At 45.1% G+C, this 15,357-nt stretch overlaps 1 protein-coding gene across 1 annotated transcript in view; it reads right to left on the bottom strand.

Moving 5' to 3' along the window:
- nexmifb (neurite extension and migration factor b) overlaps positions 1 to 15,035 on the bottom strand; it is a 50,057-nt gene extending 35,022 nt beyond the window's left edge. The window contains exon 1 of the mRNA XM_044040253.1: positions 14,914 to 15,035. The gene's annotated coding sequence lies outside the window, so the exon portion shown is untranslated. The remainder of the gene's footprint in view (positions 1 to 14,913) is intronic.
- Between the last annotated feature and the right edge of the window lie 322 nt (positions 15,036 to 15,357).

Genomic DNA, 15,357 nt, shown 5'->3' with positions numbered 1-15,357 from the left:
TGGCCACAACTGAGTGGCACTTAGCTTACTGACTTAAAGTAAGGGTCAACAGGCAGAGAGGATAGCTCTTAGTAGATCAAGTTCAAAAATATACTACACTACAGCAAGAATGGCAAAAACCGTAAACAGTGAAAATCTGAGAAGGCTCTGAGGGTCTGGACAAACCAGCAGCACGACTGACTATTTTAGTCTCTGTTATAGAACAGTCACCTGTGCATGAACAAGTCAAAGGAAGAAAACAGCAACACAATGATGCTCAGTCAACACGTTACAGTGATTTCTAATTTGTATAGTGTCGTTCTCTCTCTCTCTCTCTCTCTCCCTGTTACCAATGTTTACAGCTATGGTAACATCTAAGCTCATGGCTGCAAAATTAAATATGCGCTGTAGCAGTGCACTACAAATGACATTGGAATTAGCATCGCAGCCAAAAAAGGCAGCTGTAGAAAAAAGTAGCCATTTTTGCTGATGCTGATCAATAAAAAAACAGTGGGTAAAGTAGAGTTATTGGTCCCGAGAGAGCTCCATTTAAACCTGGGATCGAATCAAGTTTTTTGGCCTATATGTGAATAAGGTGTAATAAATGCCGGGAGCGTCTGAAGAAAACCAGTTAACCAGTTTGCCCATGTCTTTTACAGAGAGCAGACAGACCGCTGCTTAAAGCTGAAGTCACCCATCAGTCACTGTGTCCACGTCAATACTTACTTTTCTACGTCTTCAGTGCAAAACTACCAGTGACATAATACGGAGGTTTCAGGTTTCACTTTGAGACGGTCCACTAATTTCACTCATCGCTGTCCAAACCATTCTCTGTCCATCTTAACTTTCTTTATGTTATGTGTTTGGTGCATCAAAACAACAGCGGTTATCACAGGGCTCTCAATTGCTGATGCATAAAATAAGAAATCTGCAGTTTCAGGAGGAAAAGAATAAAATATCAGTGGAGGAGGCCGAGTGAGCACTTGGCGGACAAATCCACTGCATCTTTGGCTCCACAATTCCTTCTTCTGCAGCACAATAAATGTCCTGCTAATGCATCCACAGTCCCCCGAGCAGAGACAAAAGCAGCCCATTGATAACAGCTCAATAAGTGAGCATGGAGGTCTGGTGAGGGCTTTGAGGAATTTTCCAGTCAATACAGACCGTATTGGATTGCACATGATGCTTTTAAAAAAAAATGCATTTTTAGCCCCCAAAACTGCGGTCGCCCCCATTTGTATACGAGCTTCTGCAAAACAACACCATAAAAACATAATCATGAATCTTTTTTTTTATTTATAAAAAAAAATCAAATAGTAATGATCCTGACAGAGGGCTATACTGTACATCAGACGCGTCACCCTTGATATTTTTTCCTCTTTAAATAATAATCTTCTGTTGTTATTTTCAAAATGTTTTTCATCCACATCACAAAATCCATTCCCTTACTCTCACAGTAAAGATCCCCCTTTGTTCTCTGAACCACAAATTATTTCCCGTTGCTTCAGAAGGCTACTCCTTTTACTTGGCTTCAAAACCAAAAGACAGGGGCAGGCAGGAGGGACAGGAGGGGGTTAGCAGAGGACAGAAAGACAAGAAAGGACATACAAAGAGAGACAGAGAGGAGGAGAATGATGGGATGAGAGAGGGAGGGCTGAATAAAAAAAAACAAGAAACGCTGAGAGACAAGAAGGAAACTGCAGAGACAGGGTGTCAGTCAGCGTATGAGTGCGAGTACAGGCTGTTTGTTTATCTGGGAGGTAATAATGATGAGGATATGGGATGGAACATCAGCCAAACTCTGCCCTTCAGACAATCTACCAACTCAAATCTCAATATTCACCCACCATCTCAGTTCGCTAATACCGCCTTCCTTTGATATTTGTTTTCCCTTTTAAAGTCATTGATGTTATTAGTTTTTGAAACCCAGCTTAGGGGCTTATTGATAGGCTGCGTAGATGGAAATATAAAAGGCCTCAGAATCTCTGATGGGAGAACAATAATTCTTGTCTATCGCCCGCATGAGGCTGCAGCACATGTACAACTCATAAACCACACCTGGAGAGAGTTTTGGGTGTTTTCCTACATCTCAGCGCTCGTGTACTCTGCCGTTTTGGCCACGGTGCTACCAGAGGTCCTCACTTATAACAAGTAAAATGCAGCTTTCCTGTGAAACACTTAATCATGGATTATGGAATCAGTGAGAGCAGCAAACTGGCTCTAATGTGTGTCTCTCTGTGCTCAGGATGGAGGGGGTTCGCCTCTCTCTGATGTGCCACAGCTGAAATTGGCAGGCTATCAGTCACAACCCTGTAACACAATGTACAGCATTTCTAAACAGTATAAAGAGATATGACAGCCAAGTAGGCAGAGAGACGGATCGAGGGAGGGAGAGTAAGGGAGAGAAGAGTGCAAAACAGAGAGTGAGCGACAATTTCCATTTTTGGAGGCCTGGAGTGTAAGTGTTGTATTTACAACTGGGTCAGAACGGCACCGTTATTCCAGACGCACAGGACAAGCATGTCGTGATTTGACACTGAGTGTGAGAGCAGCGGGTCAGGTTTCACACAGTCACAATCCTTCAACGCTACAATATTTCATCTGAACTGTGCACTTGCAATAAGTGATCGGTTTCTTTTATGTCAATCGAACATGTGCCGTATTCTCTGCATAGCTGTGGTGTGGTGTGTGTGTCCCTGTGGTGCATCGTATTCCAAGAATTCCTTTTGTGTGTAGCTGTTGTATATTTTATGAATACATTGTGTTCTTCTGGATGGATGGATGGATGGATGGATGGATAGATAGATGGATAGATGGATAGATGGATAGATAGATAGATAGATGGTTTTCTGTGGGCATAGGAGAACAAAGCCCAGTCTTGCTCCCTGTAGGTAATCAGGTCTATTGATTAGTGGCTGTGTGGGTCTGTGTGGGTCTGTGTGGGTCTGTGTGTGGGGCGGTAGAAGCCTGGGAGCCAGTGGCTGTGTGCATATGCACAGGGGCATTAGCGGCGTATATTCACCAGCCTGTGGGACAATGCAGCCTCTGAGCGAGGTGATTAAAAGGCCCGAGCTATTGAGCTCCTCCAATCAATGGCATCCTGTGCTGCTGTACAGAGTCGGAGGCCAATTCCTAAACAACAGACCCACACACATGCACACATACTATCACTTCCACAAGCTTTTCATCTCTCTGCCTGCCCCAAAATCTTAAAAAGACTTTGTTAAGTGTCGCGGGCCAAAGAGAGCCAAATCCCAGTTGCACTGCTGTGTGTCTTGCCTTGACCACAGCACACAGCACAGGGGCTTGCCATTTTCAGCATGTGCAATGGCCAATTAAGCAAATCTAATACCAGAGAGAAGCAGGGGGGTGTGGGATAAAAGTAGGAGCTTTTCATTTAAATGGATAAGGTTAATGAGTTATTTGTATGGTTGACGTATTTCGATGGTTTAAAAGGTTAGGTGCATCTACACAGCTGCCCTTTGGAGTGATCTCCTCTGTTTCGTGCTCCCTCAAGCAGTGGTAATGAGAGGTCACTATGAACCGTGAGGGCCCTGTGAGCCAGCAGCTCCGGCCAGACGACCACACACCCACCGTCATATTACTATTTCATCCAAAATAAACAGGCCTTGAAGAGAGAAACAGGTCATTTCAGACCTTTCACTTCACCTGTGTCTCTCTTTCTCTCTCTCTCTCCCTTTCAATATCCTGACAAGTGGTCTGCTCTCAGCTTGCCATGACCAGAGCACACTCCTCCCTCTTGTTTTTTTGGAACATCCACTTACTTTCATATTTTCAATAACTGCAGAATCCTATTTTTGTTTCCTAATGGAGCCTCTCTCTTTTTTTGTCTCTAAATTGCATTTCAGAGGACCGGGATGCTTTCTTTACATCCACTACAGTAACCAGACCTGCATGTCTCATTGACGCCTCATGTACTCAGTCATTGAAAATATAACTCATGATCGCGGAATAACATAAAGGTGCGCGGCGTCACAAGGACGCTGTTCGAGATGTGAACTTGGCCCCGCGTCGGCGAGAGTCATGACAAAAGGCCTTGTTTCACTTCATTTAGAGTGAGTGATTTCATAATTATTTCATAATCTGGTATGCCCAAATAGTCACAGGCGCAGAAAAGGCCATATCACAGGCGAACAGGCAGCCTGGGGTCCATTCCTGTCAGGTTTGCCAGTGTGAGCCGACAGAGGTGGTGGGCTCTGCTTAAGACAGAGTATTGGACAAACACAAACAAACGAGGCAGCGGCCACTGTGACTCAGTGCTCTAATGAACCAGCGTATTGACTTGCTGGCTTTCTCTTTCTCCCTGCCTCCATTTCTCTCTCTCTCTCTCATACACACTCTCAGACACACACACACTGCTTTGCTCGCTCTCTCCCTCTGTCTGCTGTGTTTGTATGGATCCCAGCTGCCACTCGGAATACCAATTACTGTGGGCCCAGGAGTGGGGGAGGGAAAGGGGGTGAGATAGAAGGAAAGGGAGACTGGGATAAAGAGGGAGAGAAAGAAATTAGGATGATAGGGAAGAAACAAGGAAGGAGATTAGGATGATAAGGAAGGAGGAGAGGAAAAGGTTTGGTTTCTGGCAGGAAACTTGCGTGTCCAGCTCCAAGTCATGGCGGGATGCTGTGATGCTGTGATGCTGTGGAACCTCACAATGAGGGAAAATCAAAACGTGTCTACATGTGACACATGGACTGATACTGTGACACTTATGCACCTTGCACACAAGGAGGGAAAATCAAAGGGCACCTTTTTGTGGTTTGCCACAAATAGGTGCACCCCCCTGTGTAGTGAGAACGAGCGAGGGGTTAGGTGGGGGGTTGAAGTGTTTCACACGCCAAAGTGGCTTTTTTCTCCTGTGAATTCCTGTGACAAAAAAACGGGCACCGCATCTGCCATTTCAAGTTCTGTCTATTTGATAAAAGAACGTTGGACCGTGGAGAGCTTATGGTCGGCAATGACACTCGTTTTCTCCCTTTCTCTTCTCCTCTCCAACCACTGCAACAATTCTCATGACAACCATAATGAGCATGCTCACATTCTGCACGATACCACTAATTTGAGAAATTTCCAGCACAAAGACATAATTAGACAAACTAATTAGACGAAGACTTCGCTGCACAGAGATCCTCCGCAGTTCAACTCATCCGCCTACCTGCCGATGACTAAAATAGGAAGCAGCCGTCAAGCCCATCCATGCTTATTCCCCTCAGTTAGTGTGGTGAGATGTTTGTGAGATGGTGCACAGGGGAGAATAACATGATCTCTCCCAAGGGCTGCAGCCGCTCCTCGGCAGCAGTACAGCAGAGTCTTTGTTGTGGCTTTAGTGTCACATAGGGCTAACAGGTCTTACCCAACCACAGATTGTGTTCCTATTTATATCTGAGGCAGTGACATCGTCTAGATACTGCGAAAAAAGTTGGCTGAGCACAATCTGTGAAAAGCCCACAGCTATACAGCACAGTGTAAGACATAATAAATCAGAGCTCAGCACTCAAATGTGCCATGAACACTTAAAACACACAGTGTTCCAGTCGAGGTGTTCATAGTGAGCTATAGGTGAAGTGGTGGGTTTTCTAATGAAGAATATGAGGAGAGTACTTAGAGAGCACTGGAGAGGCGAGGGAGGTAGAAAGGTAATTGATTTTAAAAGTGATGGGAAAACCCACAAGTCTCAGGAGGGAGCAGCAAATCGTCTCGACGGATGCAGAAGTCCCAGCTGCCTCCTAGAATAATGGAATTAATTTTTAGCCTGACTTAAATACATTTCATAATGGGAACTTAAATTAACATTTCCTAAAGCCTCCAGAGATGGAGTCAAAGTGTAAATTGCTGCAAATCCTTCGGTTTTTTTTTTTAACTCTTTTCTCAACAATGGTGCCTTTGTCTTCCGAATATGTTGCTCCTTGTAGGCACATGGCAGATATCCCAACAAATAACCGTGTTCCACTCTTTATCATTTCTGTGCAGCGCAAGATGAAATATAATCGTGTTATTGTACGAAAGCGGGGCCGACTCGAACGTACACAAGAACGAGCTCTTGTGCCCACAGAGAAGCTCTGGGAGCCAAATAAGCATGTGCACATGCGTACATAGACATTCATATTTCCCACTGCTTGGCAGACTGTCACTGCGCTCACTGTGGAGTCTCTGTAGTTGCGGGCAGATTTGTGAGTGAGTATAAGAGAGGGAGAGACAGGCGGGCGTGTTTGTTATTGCAAATTCTCTCTCAGGTCAGTAACTCCAGGTGGACTAAGTGTACCACGGGATTAGCGGTCAGCTCTGAGGGCCTCTCTGTGCACTGGCTGCCCCCGAAAACAGATCATTCATATGTACAAGCACACACAGAGACTGGAACACATACACTGTGCACATAGATACCATACCACACATCTCAGGAGGCCTCATCACTGTAGCGAAAACACGGCAGCAGCATACATCTTTAATAGCGAGTTTTAAACCTATTAGATCATATAGGTATAAAGTATGCATGCAGACTGTACACTAGCTCTCCCCTGACAAGGGGTTTCTCTCAGTGGGATTACCTGCATAAATAAACCACAAGTAAAATCCCAAATAGTGAACACAAAAGGCAAAAAGGCCCACTCATACATAAGCATCCAGTATACACAGCTCAGAGACAGATCTCAGAGGAGCAGGTTACACACGTCCTCATTTGAATATAAAAGGAAAAATACCTGGTGTTGTGATGCTATTTAGCCCACAGTGACAGAAGCACCGCTGTTACAAAAAACTTATGAAAATGACAGAGGGCATGTTTACACTCGCAGCGAGGTCACTGGACACTATAGATGAGGAGTACGCAGTGGCTGCTGCTGAACGTACACTGCAGTGGCGGTTGCTGGTCTTTGAAACAGGGCCCAGTTATTTATACATACATTCAGCAAATAAACTAGAACAAGGAAAAGCCATCATTATGTAAAACTGAAATGCTATAATACTATTTTTATTTACAGCGTATACAGTATGTACAAATGAAAATGGGATAAATCGCTGAGCAAATAACACAGACCACGACCGGCTATGTGTCTACAGACTCCACTTTTCAGACAGTTCCTCCAATCATCACGTAGAAGCCAAACCCCACGTCCACTGTCGTCCCTGGAAGTGATGTTACGTACCGTAAGGCAATCCATCATCCCTCCAACCCTTCCACTAATCGCATTCTAGCGCACATTTACTATTGAAATATGAATACAAGACAGTACATATATGACAGCATCTCAGAGGAAGCTGAGCTTCCTTTGCTGTCTTAAAGCAATCGCCACTGGTGCATTGGTATCACATAGAGTGGAGGACTGTTACCTTTAAGGCCTGGGTCATATTCCGCACCTGCATGTGCGCAGAGTTCCGCTATCAGAGATTCGCTATCCTCAAAATATCAAATCTATGTTAGCCTCGTTTGAACGGAACTACAAAAGTACAAACGGAACCATGGGGTTTATACTAGCATACAGAAATGCAAAGTGGCTCTCCGAGAACACAGAAGTGTGGCTCAACCCTAATTCTAAACAGGTATGATTACTTGGCCCTAAATAGCAACCTGTTTCTTAATCAAGTGTAATGCAAGTGAAATGTGAATGCCCATAAAACTGAAAGTTCTGCTGTAATTGACATATACCTTCTACTGCTTTATCCTCCACATGAGGGTCGCTGGTGCCAATCCCAGCTGACATAGGGCAAAAGGCGGGGTACACCCTGGACAGGTCGCCAGTCCATTACAGGGCCACATAGAGACAAACAACGATTCACCCTCATGGTCAATTTAGAATGTCCAATTTGCTTAATCCCCAGATCTACATGTTTTTGGACTGTGGGAGGAAACCAGAGAACCTGGAGAACCCCCACACACACACACACACACCCACACACACATACACACACACAGCAAGAACATGCAAACTCCATGCAGGAAGACCCTTGTTCTGACTGGGTCACAAACACAGGTCTTCTTGCTGCAAACCACTACACCAACTGTGTGGCCACTTTTAATATATATTTAATATAATCCAGCATCCACATCACACATTTAGACAGCATTTGTCATATTGACTGACGTTTAGAGTGACAAATGGTGCCACTGCAGCGATGACGCAGCATGATGACATAGGTAAACGAGGAAGACGGCCTGAGGAAAAGGGTGAGGGTGACTACTTCCCTGGATTGAGGTCATATATGTTTGAGCTGATATCTGGCGTCAAAATTGATTGATTTGATGGGAATCAGTGGAATTCCCTGATTACGAGACGAGTCATCATCACCTTCATCATCACATGTAAAAATGTGGAAGCTACTAAGTGTCGTGACGGCTTTAAGGCTGGCTATTGTTTGATCTTTGATCGGAGGTTTGACGGCAAGTTATTGGGAAACCAAAGAAATGTGTTATTATTAATTAATCTGATGAAAAAAAGACACAAATACGATATGAAAAAAAGTGTCAGTGGTGGGCATGTAACAAAAAAAAGAATGAATATATTGGGAAGCACAATTTTTCAAACATACTACCCCTATTCTAGTAATACAAAGCTAAAAGCAAATCGGTGAAGTATTCCTTTAACATCACCAAGACACTCAGTCAGTTCTCACATAATTAAGAGAGGTCAAAAAGATTCAATACCCAGACCTGATCATATTACCTGTCACAGCTTTGGATGGTTTAGTGCTGGCCAATAATTCAATAACAATCATAACCGCAGCAATATAACACAAGCTCAATGTACTGTATATCGCTATTGTGTTAATGCACTTTGAGAAATAATTCATTTGGTAATTGCTTTTGTTGTTTTACCTCTGATTTGTGAAATGTTTCTTTCTTCAGTGTTCCATTTATAAAGAAGTTAAAAACCCACAATTAATTGGTTTCTTCAAAGTTCACCCAGGGACAAAAAACAAACTATCTTTAGTTATCTGACATTTACTATGATGGCAGTCATTATCAATATTGACTGAAAGGTTTTATTGTGATAACCTTTCTGATCATTTCACCCAGTCTTGAGTCGAACAATAGCTTGTTTGTGTTTGTTTTCAGGGCATCAATACTCCAAACTGAGGTACATTTATCAAAAAAGAGCTCATTACTCATTACTATTATAATAAACTTGGGCATTACTGGAAACTATTCAGCAGATCCAGATTCTGAATTGCAGCAGTAAACTGTACCCGGTATTATAAAGGAGGGTTTGTGGCTCAGTGTCACTTTGTGATGAATTAGCTCCTTTGGAGTCTACGTGGGGTGCATATGTCTCCAACTGGGAAGTGTTTTACTGGCTCAACTATGACATACTGTATGTGGGCTTCAGTGTCGTTGAATGATGACTTGGGGAAATAGGTTAGACCTGAGAGACGATGATGTTAAAACATGTCTATTTGTGCATGACAGAGCTTCAGTAAGTCAGTGGACGTGTTGCTGTCAGGAACTAGCCCAGACAAAAACTAAAGCCTGGCCCTTTGTGTCTCTTTATGCTACAATTAACGACTTGTTTATGACAGCAAAGACTGGGTCACTGTCATCATGTAAATGTACGTGTGTGGAGGGGAGTGTGTTGTGTGTGTGTGGGGGGGGGACAGCAGTACCAAAGCTGAAGAAGCCCAACAGCGAGCAGAAATGATTTCTGTGGTGCGCTGACGCTGGCACACACAGGGAAACAAGCAAGTATACACACAGCTGTACATCCTAGAAGTCAAAGATCCACGGAACACACTCGATATACTCTACCACACTGCATCTGAAATGAGAAAGTCCTAATTATTATTTCCATTGTGCCCCACTCCTGTGACAAGGACCACTAACTGTGAATGATTATAATTATTAACCGTAGTAGAATAGCAGTCATGCTGTTGTATCATCAGCAGCATCATGCAACAGATCAGGGTCAAATCCAACTTGAAATTCATGTATGCAATTCAATTCACATTCCCTGTGTTAAGATATTCAAAAACATTTCTCATTTGACTTGTGCTTAGATGTGTCATGCATGGATTATGTTTTGCCCGTGGCATGCTGTGGTAAATAGAAAGTAAAGTGCTATTTGTCTGCTCACGGTATCTGACAGGAAAACTACTGCATCTGCTCAACAGGCTTTTGTCATTCTGCTCCCTGCATCAACTGCAACATATGATAAAAGAGCTTTTCAATTGAATTATCACTAATGTTAGATTAGAGCGCAAATGATGCAGTCTCCACAAGCACAATTAAACTGAAATGAATTACGACAAATCTCGGACCAAACACTGGCAATGAATCTGAAACATTCGACTTGTGTGTGCTGTGAAAGGATTTACAGCAAAACATTGCCTGTCCCTTATTTGTATATAAATTCCCAACATCATTTAGAGTGGCAAACAAGCCTGTCTTGAATGGCTGGTAATTATGTACAGCAGCAAATAAAGCAAGGCTCCTTTCTGAGGCACTGGTGGCTTGTTAAGTGGCGAACAGACAAAACAGCATTTAGAAAATGAAAGGTGCAGGGAAACATCCAGGGCACAGCAAGCTTCTCCCCTATTAGAAACAACTCTGTCTGTCTCACGACCGTTTGTTTGTTCCAGCTGGCTGTGCTGCGAAGACGCACCCTGAAACCCCCCACCACCAATAGTAACAATGTCTCCCTCTCTTTTTTTTTTTTCCAGTCCCCTCTCCCTCTCCGTCCCTCCAACCCTTCCTCTAATCTTCCCACCATAACCAACCCTCCTCTTCTCGGTAGATCCTCTGATATTTCCTTTCTCACAGCACAACCTAACCTACGTTTTTCTCCCTCTCTCATCATCAACCCCCTTTTTTTTTCCATCCCTCCCCCCCTTTACCTTCCACCAAATCAAAGATAAGGCTAATGAAGGCAGCTTATTACTGCAGTGTTCAGCACCCTGACAGTACACATGTCCAATGTAACATGCATCTGTTGCATGGATAGGAAGAATAAAAAGGGAAAATGTTCAAATTAGACAAGGGGCAATGAATCTATTAGTGTTATTATATAACAAAAATCAGAGCTGTTATTGCCACTGTGTGTGCCATTACAAAAGGAACAATACATGGGAGCACACTGTGTGAAACCAATTAAAATCCAGCCCCGTCATATAGCTTCCTGCCTCCCGAGTCATGTTGTGAATATGCTGCTTTCACACCATTCACATCAGTGCACCTGTGTCCACCGCATTAAATCCCCACCTCTTTCGGCTCCTTCTCAAATTTCCCAGCATCACATCTCACTATCTGTTTCAAGAGTCCCACGAGTCGAAATAGAAGGAGACCCGCGAGAGGGTGATCAGAACAGGGGAAATTTCACATTATCTATCCATCTGCAATATAAGGGTCTGATGTGGTAGCAGGAAATGAGCTATGAACGTCAGGCCCGCGTGCTCCCGGTCCCAGTGGCCACCAGCCTACATATTGAGATCAAGTAGGCAATGTGGAAAGTGGTTTAATAGACCCCAGTTTAATTGGACTTTCATTTGTTAATGGCAGAAATTGTGATGCATTACTTTAATCATCCTGGCAGAACTAATTCATGAACACGCTGCAAAAAAAAAAAAGGAAAGGAGAAAAAAACAAAACATGACTAAACCTGGCATTCAAATAGCATCCAACTGTTTTCCTTTCTCTTGTTCTCTTTTTTGAAAACCCTCCCGCCCTCAAAGTCCTCTTGTTTCTGCCTTCCATGGAATTCTCTCTCTGATAGGACTTGTGATGGTTTAAAGTCTCAGTGTACTTTAACCAGTCTGCTGCCATGAATGAATCCACAGACAGAGGAGACCACAGCACTGAGAGCATTTTTTTTTTGTTTCCTCACCCAAAAAAATGCTGGGGCCCACCCAGGTCCTATATGTGAGTATGTCCATGTTTGCCAGGCCCTCAGAGTGCAGAGCAGCCCTCATCCTTTTGGCTGCTGCTGGGGGAGCGAGGGAGGGAGGGAGTGAGAGAGAGAGAGTGTGAGGGGGGATGGCACAGCTCCCCCTGCAAAGCACTGGTCCAAGACAACCACAGGCAGCCTCTGCTCACATCTATACTCAGCCCAATCACACATCAACCGCTCCGTCAATGTCGACCAGCAGCCTATCCAGGGAGAGAGAACCTTAATGTCTTTTTTAATGCATTACATGACTGCACGGTTACAGTTTGCCTCTCACACTCTCATACTGACACATATTCCCTAAAACAGGGAATCCTTAAAGTAGATTAGCACAGTTTGCCCGTTAGCTACAGTTGAAATTTTTTTTTTTTTGCTTCTCTCAGCCATTGTGTGTGTGTGTGTGTGTGTGTGTGTCAGAGTGCAAGCAGCAGGATGTGTCTGAGTATGCAGTAGCGTACGAGTACAAATGTGTGTGTCTTCCTGGAACAGCTCCCGTCTGGGGGGGCAGAACAGACAGCAAAGAGCTCAGCAGCGGCTCAGTCCCTCAGGACACGCTGCAGCTCTCTCCTCGCGGCCATGAAAAGCAATCAGAGCCCAGTCTTCTCCCCTGGTCTTACCTCTGCCTTTAATTACAGACCTCAGCAGCAGCAGCAGCAGCAGCAGCAGTAGCACAGAAAAAGACCGCCTCTGCTGGGCCACATCCAGCATGTCACAGCTCAAACGCAGGGCTGGGGTCGACACAGCAGGCCTCGCACAAACCCAGTGTGTTTAAACGTACTGTATAGTCGCTCCTGATGGGCTCAGCGTGTTTCTACATAGACTGCGACGGAGCCAAGGTGCTCCCATACTGTAGCAATACAATGTGCAAAGAAAACTGCAGCGCTCCAGACATAAAACACAGCACGGCTCCATGTAGGCAGGGAAAAGGCCTTTCTGTGTGCTTCACAAGATGTTCTTGCCTGTATTCAGACACTTTTTGAGTTGAAAAATCCCCAAAAAACAATCAATTACAGACCTTAAATGTTTGTGATACAGCAGTGTTGTGTCCTGATAGTTGCTTCTCATCTTAATTCTGCTTTATGTGTAAAACATTAATCCTTACAAAACGTCCACGGGTAAGAAGAGGCATGATTGATGAGGACCAGTTCATTCTGTATAATTGAGACTCTCTCTCTCATTCAATAGATGTGGTAGTGGAGGCTCATGTGCCTAAGGCTGAAGCAGAGGAGAAGCCACAGTGTACACATGGGCAGGGGAAGATAAGAGAGTATGTACACAAGCTGCTGGTTTTATTGCTGCAACATAATGCTCAGATAGCATTTTAAACACATTTTCAGAGAACCTGCCAGCGCTGTCCTCGCTATGTTGGAACACAGCCGCGGAGCTGAAGGGAAATGTATCACTGAGCTCAATTTCTCACCCAATTTAAACTAAAACGTAGAATGACACTTTAGACAGAGCACTGAGACCGATCAGGAAGAGGCGTGAATGGCAATCGCTGCAAAGACAATCCTCCGTAGACAGCCTGGTGGCACATCCCAGAATGAAGGCACTGTTTGATGCGATAACTCCTGTTAGATTCCGCATCTGCGATCTTCAAACAAGGCCAGGCGGCCTGAGGATGGAGGCCCTCTCACCCTCCACACGTCATGTAGCCTCGGGCCTAATGGCACACTGTGCCGTCACACATGATAATGACACCCACATCAACGTGTCAACTCAATTTGGCCCTTATAGGCTCTCTTTGACTCAATCAATGCACGGCCTTCCATCTGGTTTCCACTGCTGTCCTCACATTATACTGGGAGAGGGGTAGCAACAGGCGTCAACTGTAACTGCCCCTTGATCAGGTCAGAGAAACCTTTTACATTCAAAACCAATTCTCCAACGAGCCGCTATAGAGCGGGGTGGAAAGTAAACGAAAAAGAAAAACATGGAATCAAATAGGCTCAAAACGCTTCCAAGCATAAATGAAACCAAGTCATGTCAGGTCAATAACTGTGTGCTGTGCGGATCATTAACTGCAGCAATAAAAATGCACCATGTTCTTATTTGAAAATCCCACCCTGAGACGTATTCCAATAAACAGCCGCCTGGCAAATTCCTAGCTTGTGCAAATTTAATGCAATTAAAATCCTACTTAAAACAAAGTTAACAACAACTGATTGTAACACCTCCACAAAAGTACAGAGGCTGTTATTATGGGCTGCCGCTCATTATTTTCTACAGGGCTTGTCTGGCTCGCAGTGTGTCTGACTGGGACATCCAGTAAACATGTGTCAGGAGGAGACACCAGACACAGGCTGCCACTGATCCAGTGACCCCCACAGTGCAGGCATTCACATCCACGCACGCCTTGCTGCACCTGTGCGTGCCCCGCCGTCGTCATGTTTAGGCCAATTTTGAGAATGTGTGCCTCTTAAACCGTTTATGAATCATTTATCACCGTGGATGCGTCTATAGCTGTAAGATGATGTCTTATCCCACTGGATTTCAAGAGCCCATTCATGAATCATGCATTGGTTTGGACCAAAGATGATTTCCCCAACCCCCCCCCCATTTCTTATTCATTTCGGGACCAGCTCTGCTCGGGATGCAAAACGTTGACTCAAAATGAAGTCCACAGGCCACTGTGCATCTTCAAAACACACACACACACACAACATGCAAGCGCTGGGAAACTGAACTCGGCTCCGGAACCAACAACCACACGTGGCATCTGTATAGGTGTTGTGTTTCCGACATTTAAGCGAGCGGGTCAGAGCCTGTGCGGGCATTTTTCGCAGGGAATGGGTGATCGATGGAGCAGAGACGAGTGAATGTGGGCTACGACAGCTGTCCCGCGGAGGCAGAGCTGCCACTACACCGCATGCTTGGTGCGTTCGTCCAGCCCTTTGAATAAAATCACATCAAATCAGGGGAAAGCGGGCACGTAAATCAAGAGTGTGAATAAAGCAGGCTGTCATGTGCACAGAGACTAGACCTAACATAGCTCCATCTTCTAACGCTGAATGGCAGCATAATAACGCTTTCACTGCATGCCTACCTCCACAGCGTATGCGCCCAAGCTGCGTTTCTCCCCCCACGTCGCAATGGGATCCTTCTCCGCTGCTGTGGACAGGCTCACAGATGCGTCTTTGCCCCAAAATGCGAGCACTTGCCCTGCATGTTCCCCCCCCCACCCTCCCTCCCCGCTACTACCAGCAGCAGCGGCGGCAGCAGCGGCAGCAGCAGAGGGAGCAGCCCGGGCCTTCTCCTCCTCCTCCAGTAATAGCAGGTGGACGCGCCTCTCAGTGATGGAGACAGCGCGTCTCTACTCCTCTCCCCCGTCGCTCCATTTTCAATTAGGGAAGAATTCGTATTCCAGGAAAGGCGCTACAGCGCAGCCAGTGAGTCCTAATGTCGCCGCTCCTCAGGACAAACAGGGGCCGTCGCCTCTCAAACTCCCGGTTCGCGGCGGCGGCGGCGCGCCCCGTCGCCTGGTGTCTAC

This window comes from Solea senegalensis, linkage group LG12 (genome assembly GCF_019176455.1).
Source record: "Solea senegalensis isolate Sse05_10M linkage group LG12, IFAPA_SoseM_1, whole genome shotgun sequence".
Lineage (NCBI taxonomy): Eukaryota > Metazoa > Chordata > Actinopteri > Pleuronectiformes > Soleidae > Solea > Solea senegalensis.
Note: the sequence above shows the minus strand (reverse complement) of the source record. Positions and strands in the feature narration are given on the sequence as shown.